A 13,403-nucleotide genomic window follows, 5' to 3' on the forward strand; every position below is an offset into this window, starting at 1 on the left:
TTTAGCATGTAGCTGTCCAGTTTTCTCAACACCTTATGTTGAAGAGACTGTTTTTTCCCAATTGCATATTCTTGCTTCTTTTGACAAAGATTCATTGACCACGTAATTATGGGTTTGTTTCTGGGCTTTCTATGCTGTTCCACTGACTATGTGTCCATGTTTATGTCAGTACCATACTGTTTTGATTACTATAGCTTTGTAGTATAAGTTGAAATCTAAAATTGTGATACTTCCTGTTCTTTTTCAAGATTGTTTTGGCTACTCAGGGTCCTTTGTTGTTCTATACAAATTTTAGGATTATTTGTTCCAGTTCTGTGAAAAATACTTGGTATTTTGTTAGGGATTACATTAAATCTGTTGATCACGTTTGGTAGTATGGACATTTTAGTCGTATTTGTTCTTCCAATCCATGAGCATGAAATGTCTTTCCATTTGTTTGTGTCATAGTTTTCATAGTTTTACATGGTTATATGAGTAACTATGTAAAGTATTTGACTTTGCCCCTTGGCCACAAAGCATAAAATATTATTTGGCCCTTAAAGAAAAATTTTGCTGACCACTGGCCTAAATGACTAATATTAAATGTGTAATATATTTTTTAACAAAAGGACAAAATTTAATGGACAAGATTTCATAAATATTTTCTTTGTGCCTAACGCATGCCTGTAATTGTCTTTCTCCCTGAAAACATTCTTTCTTCTCCAGCCTGCCTTTCGTGTTATGTACCAGGTTCAGGATTCAATGACTAGCTCTATTTTCCTGTATTCTTTGCCTTCTTAAATATACTTTATATTTTCTCTCAGATCTTACGATAACTAAACAACGGGAGTTTTATACTCTTCCACCTTTTCTTTATCTTCCCAGAAGTTACCTAACAATTCTACTGGTATTTATATGCTTGGCCTGAAAATAAGAATTTCCCTCTTTTCTAAGTGACCTAGCTTGTAATTTTGTGTGGGATCTACATTAGCTTGACTGTAGGTGATTGATCTATATCTATACATATGTAAAAGAGATGTCAAACAACAGTGACTTAAAGTAGAGCATTTCTCACAATACGGAGGTTCCTCAAAAAGTTGAAAATAGAACTCCCCTACGACCCAGCAATTGCACTACTGGGTATTTACCCCAAAGATACAAAGGTAGGGATCCGAAGGGGTACGTGCACCCCAATGTTTATAGCAGCAATGACCACAATAGCCAAACTATGGAAAGAGTGAAGATGTCCATTGACAGATGAATGGATAAAGAAGATGTGGTATATATATATACAATGGAATATTATGCAGCCATCAAAAGGAATGAAATCTTGCCATTTGCAACAACATGGATGGAACTGGAGGGTATTATGCTGAGCAAAATAAGTCAGTCAGAGAAAGACGTGTATCATATGATCTCACTGATATGAGGAATTCTTAATCTCAGGAAACAAACTGAGGGTTGCTGGAGTGGTGGAGGGTGGGAGGGATGGGGTGGCTGGGTGATAGACACTGGAGAGGGTATGTGCTATGGTGAGTGCTGTGAATTGCATAAGACTGTTGAATCACAGACCTGTACCTCTGAAACAAATAATACATTATATGTTAAAAAAAAAAAAAAAGAAGAAGAAGATAGTAGGAAGGGAAAAATGAAGTGGGGGAAATTGATGGGGGAGACAAACCATGAGAGACTATGGACTCTGAGAAACAAACTGAGGGTTCTAGAGGGGAGGGGGTGGGGGCATGGGTTAGCCTGGTGATGGGTATTAAAGATGGCCATGTTCTGCATGGAGCACTGGGTGTTATACACGAACAATGAATCATGGAACACTACATCAAAAACTAATGATGTAATGTATGGTGATTAACATAACATAATAAAATAAAATTAAAAAAAAAAAAGGTAGAGCATTTCTCTACCTCACGTAATAGTCCTGGGGTGGTTGGCCAGAGCTGGGATGGTAGCTCTGCTCCATTAGGGGTTGCAGGGATCCAGGCTTTTTCTGTCTTGTTTCTCCATCCTTAAACAGGTTTCCCTTTTATGAGTGGTGCAAGATGACTCACTACCAAACTATCCAAACACTTGAATCAGAGATGATGAGAGCATCATACCTACCTTGTGATATTGTTGCAAAATTATGGATATGTAATGCACCTGAGCAAGTGCTATAGCTGTCTGTTATTACTAATAAATAGGTAATTGCCAAGGTTCTGGTGAAGTGCCAGTTATTTAACATGTGCTGAAGAAAGATAATCTCAGTGGATCTGAATTGTGCAATAAATATAAAGATGCATTTTTTATCGTCTCCTTGGTTCGGGGAATATGATGACTATTATTATAATGAGTGTACTAGTATAACTACGTTTGAGAGGAGTTTTGTTTTGTGATGAAGCCAAAGATTGTCTTAAGGATTTCAATTCTTGTAAATTCTGAGTTCCATGCATAACTCAGCAGCAAATTCTTAGAATCCCTGTACTTTTTTCAGAGTTTTTGCCTGTAGCCAAATCCTATTAAATGTGTTTCCATGTCATGTTGTGCTTAAATAATGTGGCAGGACAGGACCTTGACTTAGAAAATGACACCCTTCCTCCGAGGAGGCTTATATCACAGTCATCTCATACAGAAATCATATCTTGTATTCTGCCTCTGTGGAAATGGGAGATGTTGTTAAAAATTTATTTTTGCTGCAAGAAAATCTGATTCTTGGTTTATTGTGTCAAACAGCTGCTGGTATATGGTGCCAGGCAGCTGTCCAGCTGTGAGGTTCACATAAATTAATTTAACCCTTGGGTATATTGTGAGGCCAATTAGAATGGTCCCTCCAGGTGCAGCAGGGAGTTAAGAACACTTTTCATGAGGGGGGTCCAGATGATTTGATGATGCCCAAAATCTTGTATGGAATATTTTCCAAATTTTGTGGCAAATAATCACATAAAATATGCTTATGACAGCTTGAATATATATTCATATGTAAATACATACATATATATACATATATATGAATAGTGTGAAGGAAAATAATACTAATACCTAAGCGCATATAAGTTTACAGAATATGATGTGTATTTTCTGGAATAATCCAAAGGATTTGAATAAAAATGAATTGGATTCTGCCAACCAAAAATACCTCCTTTTCTCTCGTCTGATCTCACCTTTTCTAAGCACTAATTCTACTGAGATAGGATTGGACTGGCTAAGTCTTACGCACTGAATCCTTTAAAAGCACAAATATAAAATAAAATCATGTGGACCTTTAATGAGCCTCCTGTGGTCCTTGGTCCCTAGCCTGAGAAACACTGAATTAAACGTTCAGCACTGTCATCCCTCTGGGTAATTACTAAAATAGTCACAAAAGCTAGCATAGAAATCCCATAGCTTTGCCCATTTGCAACGTATTCACCCATATGATTTATAATATGCATATGTCAATGTTTAGAATTATAATAAAATTTAGAAGGAAAATTGTAAATTATCATATAGAGCTCTCCCACACCAAATAATAAGGCCAAAACACTCTCCAAGGATTTTCACACATGGAGTTTGAGAAGCACTGAATCAAATCCAGTTTTGAAGTTGCTTATTTCAAGGTTAAATGGACCCTTTCTAGGATCTAGAGAGTCTCCTCTTAAGTCTTAAATGCCATTTCACTTGATATGGGTTTATTAAGAGGTAATATCATCTGATGGTTCAGAGCATGGTCTTTGGGGTAAGAAAGACTCAAGTGTGAATTGTGGCTCTGTCCTTTGCTGTGGGAATGTTTTGGCCACCATGTCTCCTGCCAACTTCCCTCTTAGTAGTATTTACTTAATCCACTTATAATTCTCTTGCAGAACTTAGCTCAAACACATTTCAAAATGAAGCCTTTCCTCAACTCACGGATAAGAATTCGTCCCCATTATATGCACCTAATCTCTATATTTGATAATAACAACAACAACAGCAACAATGATACAGTAGCAGGGATGAGGTAATGGCAAGCAATACTGAGCAGCTATGATATACCAGGCACAATACCATGTGCTTTACCTGTGTTGACTCATCTAAACTTTACAACACCCCTGTGAGATAGGTGTCATTATCGTCCTTTCACAGATGAAGAAACTAGATAAAATAAAAAGTATAATAGAAATACAATGCAAGCCATGTGCAATTTTAAACTTTCTAGTATCAACATTTAAAAAAGTAAAAAAGAGGGGTGCCTGGGTGGCTCAGTTGGTTAAGCGTCTGCCTTCAGCTCAGGTCATGATCCCAGGGCCCTGGGATTGAGCTCTGCATCGGGCTCTGCATCAGGCTCTCTGCTCAGCAGCGAGTCTGCTTCTCTCTCTACCTCTGCGATCTCTCTCGCTTTCACTCTCTCTCAAATAAATAAATAAAATCTTTTAAAAAAATAAAATAAAAATTTCAAAGTTCAGTTCCTCAGTCACACTAGGCATATTTCAAGTGCTCAATAAACTCATCTTGCTAGTGGCTACCATGTTGGATGGTGCAAGCCTAGAGGCTAAGTAACTGGCCAGAGGTCTTTCAGACATCCCCTCAGTAAATATTTACTAAGTACTATTACAAGACAGGTGCTGTACTAATCTCTAGAGACATAGTAGTAAACAAAACCGACCAAATCACTGCTCTGGTGAGGCTTTCATGACAGTAGGACAAGAGAGACAATAAACAAATAATTAACTAATAAACGGCTTCAGGTGGTATTAAGTACCATGAAGGAGAATAAAACAGGTGGAGAAATGGGGGTGGACAGAGCTATTGTGTATAACTTGTCCGGCTGTACATTGCCCAACTCCAAGGGGCACAATTCACATCTCATCTGTGATGTGAACGCCACTCCCTGGAGTTGTACAAAGCAGTAGCCCTGGGATGTGGGCTGAAATCTGATATAGATGAATCAGGAAAGGCCATCCAATAACGGAAGATCATTTCAGCACAGATAAAACGCAGTGAGGGAGCCAGCCAGGCAATATCTGCAAGAAGTACTTTTCAATCAGAGAGAAAGCCAGTGCAAAAGCCCCACAGCAGGAAGAGGGTCTAGCATGTTGGAAGGAAGCCAGTTTAGGCAGAACATATTAAACAGGGGGACACACAGTCAGGGATGCAATCAGAGCCGTAGCCAGAAGCTGGATCAAGGTCAGGGTTTGGTAACCATGATTAGGACTTTGACTCATATTGAGTAAAATGGAAAACAGTGACTTGATCTCTCTCTTGCTCTCAATCAATTATCTTTTCTTTCCCTTCATTTTATTTGCTTATTTACTTACTTACTTACTTATTTACTTAAGAACTAGCCTAGCTTCTTTGTTGAGGCCAGACTGAAGGGGAAAACCAGTGACCATACTATTGTAGTAATCAAGCTGAAAGATGGTGATAGTTCAGAATAGGGTCATAGCAGGAGGCATGGCAAAAGCTGGATTCAGAGAGATGAAGTGGTAAAAGTGTTTGAAGTAGGAGCTTTAGAACTGGGATCATAACCCAGCGAGCCTTATTCCAGAAGCCACACTTAACATTACACTGCTCTGCAATGGGGTTTCCCCCACTAGAACGTAAGACAGAGAAGAGATCATGGTCTGTCTTGTTCACGATTCTGTCCCATTGCCCTGCACGGTGTTGGGCACTTGGTACATATTTAATGAGCAAATGAACACTTACTATGTGAATAAGGAAACTGAGTCCCAAGGAGGTTGGCAATGAATTAGTAACAAGTGGGAGTAGAATGCATATATACTGGTTGCACAAATATTTTCTAAGTCTCACTAAACAGCCTACATATCTTTCCCAGCTTCTGTTGTCCAGCAAACAAGCATCCAAGTCAAGGCCTCTTTCTTAGGAAGCTCAGTGACCAGTTGCGATTTTGTTGTTCCTATACACATGGCACCAATTTGTTACAGAAATCGAAGTTAGTTGAAGGGGAACAACAATGAACTGCATTATACCTGCCTGCTTTGATACTCTATTCTAATGCCTTTCTGTTCATTATGGTCACCCTCCTCCTTTTTTTTCCCCTAAGCACACATTTAAAAGATAAAGAAATATAATTTATCTTCCTATTTCCTTGCATGGTTTTCTGCAGCTGAATATGCTCCCCATAAAATTGATTTAAGATACCTAACAGACTTTAAATTGATTGCAAACTACCTTTAACTTCTATTGCTTTGTTTTTCCTCTAGCAACTTTCTTAACTTAGGGCAAATACTACTCTGGCTATTATTTCATTGAAGGCTAACTCCTCCAGACTTTCCTAAGCGCACAAGAAGATCAAAAACTTTTCTATTTTTATTTCATACAGGGGGGTTTTCACATTATAAAACTAACCCATACTCACTGAAGGAAGTTTGAAACACACACACACACACACACACACACAGGCACAAAGAAGGAAAAAAAAAAGGAAAAATTTAATTCTGTAAACCAAAGATAGTAACTTTAAAAATTCTTGGCATATTTTCTTGCCATCTCTTTCTGTATGTGAGTGAGTGAATGTGTGAGTGTGCACACACATATTTGTTGTGAATCATGCTTTTGCACTTAACAAACCATTCACATTTTACTAGGTAGCATCTTAAATAGTGCTTTAATAGCTATACACTATTTAGTAATGAAAATGTTGCTATCTTTCCCATTGATAGGCATTCTTCCCAATTATCCTGTCACAAATAATGTTACACTGAACATTTTTGTTCATAATATAGATTCTGTGTTTAGAGTGAGTTCTAAATCATTCCCCAAAGTAGAATCACTCCCCAATTCCCAAAAGTAGGATCATTTAGTCAGTCAAAAATAAGATTATATTGTACCATTTTAAACTTCTACCTATAATGTATGCAAACATCTATCTCCCACTAGCACTAATTATTAAATAGTTATTTTTTGGTCTCTTTTTGTATAAACTATGCTAACGTAATAGGTTTTAAAAGCCACCAAATTTTATTAATTTGCATGTGTTTGATTGCTTCTAAACTTGAGTATTTCCATATACCTGTTTATTCATTGTATTAATTATTTTTTTCATGTCCTTTTCTTATTTATTAGAGTATCAAAATATTCTTCTTATCAATTTGCTTAACTTTTATAGAATAAATATATTGCATTTATCAAAAATTTCTATACAAAAATGGTTTATCAGACTGTTGTTTGTATTTTCATGTTGTTTATGGCATGATTTTAATATACATTTGAGAGGATCAGTACGTTCTAAAATAAAAATAAATGGGGTGCCTGGGTGGCTCAGTTGGTTAAGCATCCTGCTCTTGATTTCGGCTCAGGTCATGATCTCAGTGTCCTGGGATCAAGCCCTGCATTGGGCTGCATGCTCAGCACAGAGTCTGCCTGAGATTCTCCCTCTCCCTCTGCCCCTCCCCCTGCCCATGCACTCTCTCTCTCTCTCTCTCTAAAATAAATAAATAAAGTCTTTAAAAAATAAATAGGGGCAACTGAGTGGCTCAGTCATTAAGCATCTGTCTTCGGCTCAGGTCATGATCCCAGGGTCCTGGGATCAAGCCCAGCATCCTGCTTCTCCCTCCCCCACTCCCCCTGCTTGTGTTCCCTCTCTCGCTGTCTCTCTCTCTGTCAAATAAATAAATGAAATCTTTAAAAATTAATTAATTAATTAAAATAAAAATAAATATTTATGGTAGACATTTTAGGAAATACAAATAAGTAAGAAGAAGAAAATAAAATTCCCCACACACTTATGATAACCATTCGTAACATTTGGAGCTTTTTTTTTTCATCTTTTTCTTATACACTTAAGTACTTCTTACAAAAGTAGTCTTGTATTGTACTTTCTGCGGTCTTATTTTTTTCACATTACATGTTAAGAATTTATTTTAATGGCATGAATATTCTTCATTATCGTTTTAATGGCTTCATAACATGAGTAGGTCAAAATTTATTCAGATCACTGCTGTCAAATCTCTTTATTTCTAATATTTCATTGTTACAAAGATATGTGGACATCTTTATGGCCAAATCTTTAGACATATCCATAATTATTTATTTAGGATGAATTTCTAAAAGTGGGTCATAGGCTTAACCAAATTTTAAGGCTTTGTTATGTTTTGTCAAATTGATCTTCAAACCTGTATCTTAAGTTCATGGCATAGGATTTATTTTGGCTTAAAGTTGTCAGTGTTTGCATAGTACTTGACATAATTTAAAAGGAGCAATTTACCTAGCTATGCATGTATTGGGTAAGAAAGATAAATACATCTACAATGTGCCAAGATCCCAAATTTCCAGAGCAGATAGCTCACAATTTATAAGTCTTAGAGTTAGTTGAATACGTTATGTATGGCTCCTTTCCTATAGGTACTAGAGAAAATGTAGTTTTACAAAAATCACCTTTTTGCTTTGTCTCCATCAACTTGTCTTTGCCTTCACAAAACCACATTTTTCCGATCAACTAAAGACGTGAAGGCAGTGGCTCAGGGACCTAATAATAGATCTACCAAATGCTTACATGCAAAAAGCCCTTGCTGGTATCCATTCTTTCGTATAATCCCAGAAAGCCTCATTTTTTAGAAGAGGGAACTGAGCTTCAGAATGATTGAGGGGCTTCTTCTAATTCACACAGAAGTTGCAGGCTGATGTCTTTCACTTGGGAGGAGTACACTTTTCACTACTCTGTGTTGCCTCTTTGTGGACTCTAAGACTTCACGGATTTTACTTCTCCCCCCATCCAATCAACTTACACTTGCATTTACATTTATATTAAAAATTGACCTTTGAGAATTACACACAAGTTCTGGTTTCAGCCTTTGCTCTCTCTCAGTTCTTGTTTATTTTAATTAGCCATTTAAAATTGTACATAGCACCCCAACAAAGGAGTGTTTCATATTAATTAGGATTAATCACATGCATACTATAAAATAATATAAATTAACCCAAGCAGTGGTTGTTTATATATTCTGAGATATGTCTTAATATGCCTTTTATTCAACAATGAATAATGAGTTGTGGTTTTTAAAAACCATATGGTAGAAAATATTGGGAGGGAAAGATACACAACTCTCATTACCATAGATAATTTAAAATGTGTAATTAACAAAGTAGGGTATTGTACAGTGTAGTGAGATCAGAAAAACAATGAGTCATAAATGTTCAGGTTACTGATGTTTGGTAGAAAAAATTGATGATCTGAGGTCAGACATCCTTTGCATTCCATCTCAACCTCTTCCTAGCATGGGACTTTAGACAAGTCCCTTCTCTCCGAGAGTCTATTTAAAGATATAATGATATTTTCTTCAAATATCGGAGAGTTGAATTCACTATCAAACATGGTAGTCTAAATAGCAGAGTGATGTTACAGTATTGGCAGAGGAAAAACAGAATGTGAAATGTCAATATAATGGTCAAGAGTGACCACACAAGGCCCACCGCTCATGGTGTCTCTTAAGAGTCCAGTGAGCTGCTAGGCAGTGAGCAAACTGGCCTGGGGTTTCAATAAGAGTCAAATACAGTTTGATAGAAAAGTTTTTGTCTAGGGAGTAGGAGACCTCATTTTGGTCTTTTCTGCGTGGATTTGGCCACATTTTATTCTCTGAGCTTAAGTTTAAGTTTCTTGGGGTTGATGTGTGAATATCCTTAGCATAGTTTTTGTTGTTGTTTGTTTTGGGGGTTTTTTGGTCTATAATAGGCCCTCAGTGAATACAAACTCTGTTCCCCTTCCCCCTTTATTTATAAGGTGAATGTTAGGTTAAATGTTATCTAAGTTCCCTCCAAGTTCTCAAATCCATATTACAATGGGTTTTTATCTTATTTTCATTATGCGTTCTTGATTGACTGAGTTCATAATAACCCAGGTCTGGTTTTCATTTGATTCCCATAATCATAAAATGTCATAGATGGAATAAACCTCAGGAACCATCCAACCCCCTTATTTTACTCAGGAGTAAACGAGCTCATTAGTGGGGGCCGGGGGGGAATGGACTTGATCAAGGTCACACTGTAGGTGGTGCCAGAGTAGAGAACACCATCCATGTTTTCTGACCCATCCCAAGGCTCACCCCCCACCCCTTCCCCAACCTTCAGCTGCCACTGGTATGTTCCAGCCTGCAAGGCAGCGTGATTTGCCTGTCTGGTGTTAACATTATTCTAGCATGTAATGTCTGTGTTTAAGCCAATGACCTGAGAAATACTTTTATTTCCAGTGATGCACGTATTTTGCAGGGTTTATTAATTTTATTTATGTATTTGGTCTCTCAAATGAAATAATCAACTAATTAGTGGGACAGTTTACTGGTGCGCTCCACCAAGGGTGTTTTACATTGTCGGAGCAAGCTTGTCCCACTGCTGTGTCAGTACCTCCGCTTGCTTCCCTGCTGCCTTCACTGTGGCCATCAGACACACGTGGCAGTCAGCCCCGGGCTGGGGACCACTGTCTCCGGGGGCATGTGGAGAGGTCAGGTCAGAGCTCAAAGGAACTTTCGCACAGGAGCCTCCCCAGAACTTATTCAAGAGCCAGGCTGCGTCAGGAGGCTTAAGAGGGGTGAGTGTGGGCCTCCCAGAGAACCGAGCCAGTGCATTACCTGAATGCCCAGAATGTGACTTTCCAGAGAATGAGGGAAAGCAATGTGTACAGAAATGCTGAAAGTCACGGTTGAGAAGGCCCATAGTCCATCAAGACCAAGAGTAAAGCAAGGAGCAGGATGGGAGGATTGATATAGACAGTAGACACAGGAACATTGCAAGATGCAGGAGCAGGGGTGGGAGGGATGTCAGAAGACCCAGAGGCATTGGAACAAATAGGACTATAGGGCTGGGCGGGGGGGTGATTTGGTTTGGTTTGATTTGGTTTTTTAACTGGCTTTAATGTGAAGTGCATGGACTTCCTTCTCAAAGAGCCCCCATCTGCGCTCTCTCGGCAGCCAATGCTTTCTCATCTGAGAATTAATCATAGTCTCTTGTCATTATTTTCTTGCCTGTCCCCATTTGACTGCGAGCACCATTATATCACCAGGGCCTAGAACTGTGTATAGAATATAACACAGTTCAGTAAATATTTGTTGAATGAAAGAATGAATGGATGGAGGGATAAATGAATAAGTGAATCAATCTGTCAGAACTGCTGGGGGTCAAAGACCTATGAACTATATTCATCTGCTGTCTTTGATGTAATAAGCAGAACCCAACCAGAGATCATCATTTTCAATTATGTATATTTATTATAGAATTACTCAAGATAGCAAAGAAGCATCCAACATGAAAGTATTTAACCTCTCTTGACTAAACTGTCCTTCTTATTAATGCTAAATTACACCACATGCACACACAGAAACATATTCATTTGGAGTAGAGGTAAAAGGTAACAGTACCCTAAACCTTTAGGTGGTATCTGCTGGCCCACTAGTTGCCTTGTGGGTATGGATGCTGCCATTATATTGACACTGTGGATTGCATCTAGCATGAAGATTCTTGTCAGAACAATTTCTAGACCTCTAGCCAGAGACTGGCTGGAATTTTAGGAAAAAGGAGGGTCAGTGGGGCACTGTAGTGGGAGTCATGCAAGCTCAGGATCCTCTCACTCTGTAGTGGCAACTCCTTTACTGTGATTGGCTCCCCTAGGGGTGTTACCTTTGCTATGATTGGCTGTATGCAAATTAGCAGACCCCAGTGTGTTCATCCCAGATATAAATGGTGTATACTCTAGCTCTGCTACCTCCATCCAACTGCTGTAGAGTTTTTCGGGAGTGTGCAGATGAGGTAACCCTAACTTCTTGTTGATGTTTACATGTGGCTGCTCTCACTGGGACACAAGCAGTTCTCATGTGTTTGTGATGATAAAGTGCTGGGGCCAGAACTGGGACTTGAGGTCCTAATTTATGTATTTACCTTCTCTATGCTCAGAGAGCCTGGGGTTCAAGACCCACACAGATACCAGGACATGGACACATATTAGAGATTTTTGGCAAATACCTAGAATTATTTATATAACAATTCTAATGACAAGGCCTACCATTTATCCCAGGCCTATCACATAGCAGCCACTCTACTAAGGTCTTTCAATACAGTACTTAACGGTCACAACAAGCCTACAATTAGGTATTCTCATCCCATTTTAAAGTGAGGAACGTGAAGTTCAGAAAGGTGAAATAACTTGTCCAGAGTCACACAGGGCCAATTGTGTCGATCAGAAAACATACTAAGTTTCATACAGAGTAGTGGTGTTAACTGCCAAAGATGGAAAAACTGGCAAAAAAAAAAAAAAAAAAAGCCAAACAAACTTGAAAAAGCAACTATCCATTGGCTCTTTTACTCCAGGAATTGAGGAAGGTAGCAAAGATAGTGCATATTCTGTATAACACCTACAGACAGCTTATAAAACAGTGGTGTTTTTCTGGGAGCTCTGGGCTTATTCCCAAGTCTCCAAAAGCAGAAACTTTTCCAAGCTTCCTACTGTCCAGCTGACGAACTGCAGTCTCATTCTGGTCCAGGACCTGTGTCACTGGTCAAGGACCAGACAGAATGCATGTGTGCCCATACTGTTCCTTATAGGTAACTAAAATAGACTTTCCTATGTAGTCACAGCCTGGCAAGGACAGGTTGCAGTTTTATACAGCATCCCTCAGGGTTAGAGGTTCTTCACCAAAAGTTGTAAACTATTGATAGATCAGCATGAGTATTTTTTATTTTTTTCTGCAAATTCTAGATGTCTGGTATATAGTTAAAAGAGGTGGGGGTTTCTGTTCTTATTGTTCCTTTAGATTTTTCAGTTAATGTATTAAATCAGTTTTTAACACATACTGGATGGTCTTTCCCTACTTTATGTTTCTTCACAGCACTTATCACCTGGCGTACTTTATTGCTTTGTTTAGTGTCTGTCTCTGTTCCCTGGAATGTAAGCTCATGAGGGCAGGGATATCTGTTTAGTTCGTTATTAAATCTCCAATGATCAAAGCAGTATTTGGCACAATTAGGGTCTCAGCAAATATTTATGAATAATAATAATGATCCATTCATTATTATTATTATTATCCATATATATATGGATATATATATATGGTGGCTGGGCAGATAGATGCACAGGCCCTGTCAACTGTGAAAACTTAAGATAAAATTATAGTAATTAAGGTAGTACAGGTATTTGCACAGGAATAGGAAATTGGACTAATGGAATAAGATCTAGAGCCCAAAATACCCTATACTGACTGAAAACTTTGTACAGGATAGACTAAGATATAAATGGTACAAGGATCATCCATAAATATACAGAAAATGTACAGAATTCTAACCTGACACCATTATCAAGAAAATTAATTCCAAGTGAATTAAATGCAAGAGGCATAACTTTTAAAAACTTTAAACTGGGGGTTGCTGGAGTGGTGGGGGTTGGGAGGGATGGGGTGGCTGGGTGATAGACACTGGAGAGGGTATGTGCTATGGTGAGCACTATGAATTGTGTAAGACTGTTGAATCACAGACCT

General features: G+C 38.3%; 1 protein-coding gene across 5 annotated transcripts in view; it reads left to right on the top strand.

The window, feature by feature from the left end:
- The window catches only part of DAB1 (DAB adaptor protein 1), a 1,161,086-nt gene that overhangs the window by 533,230 nt on the left and 614,453 nt on the right, over positions 1 to 13,403 (top strand). The gene's annotated exons all lie outside the window — the stretch shown is intronic.

The sequence above is a fragment of the Callorhinus ursinus genome, unplaced genomic scaffold, assembly GCF_003265705.2.
Source record: "Callorhinus ursinus isolate GAN/ISIS: 27379988/994484 unplaced genomic scaffold, GSC_fseal_2.0 scaffold9, whole genome shotgun sequence".
Classification (NCBI taxonomy): Eukaryota; Metazoa; Chordata; class Mammalia; order Carnivora; family Otariidae; genus Callorhinus; species Callorhinus ursinus.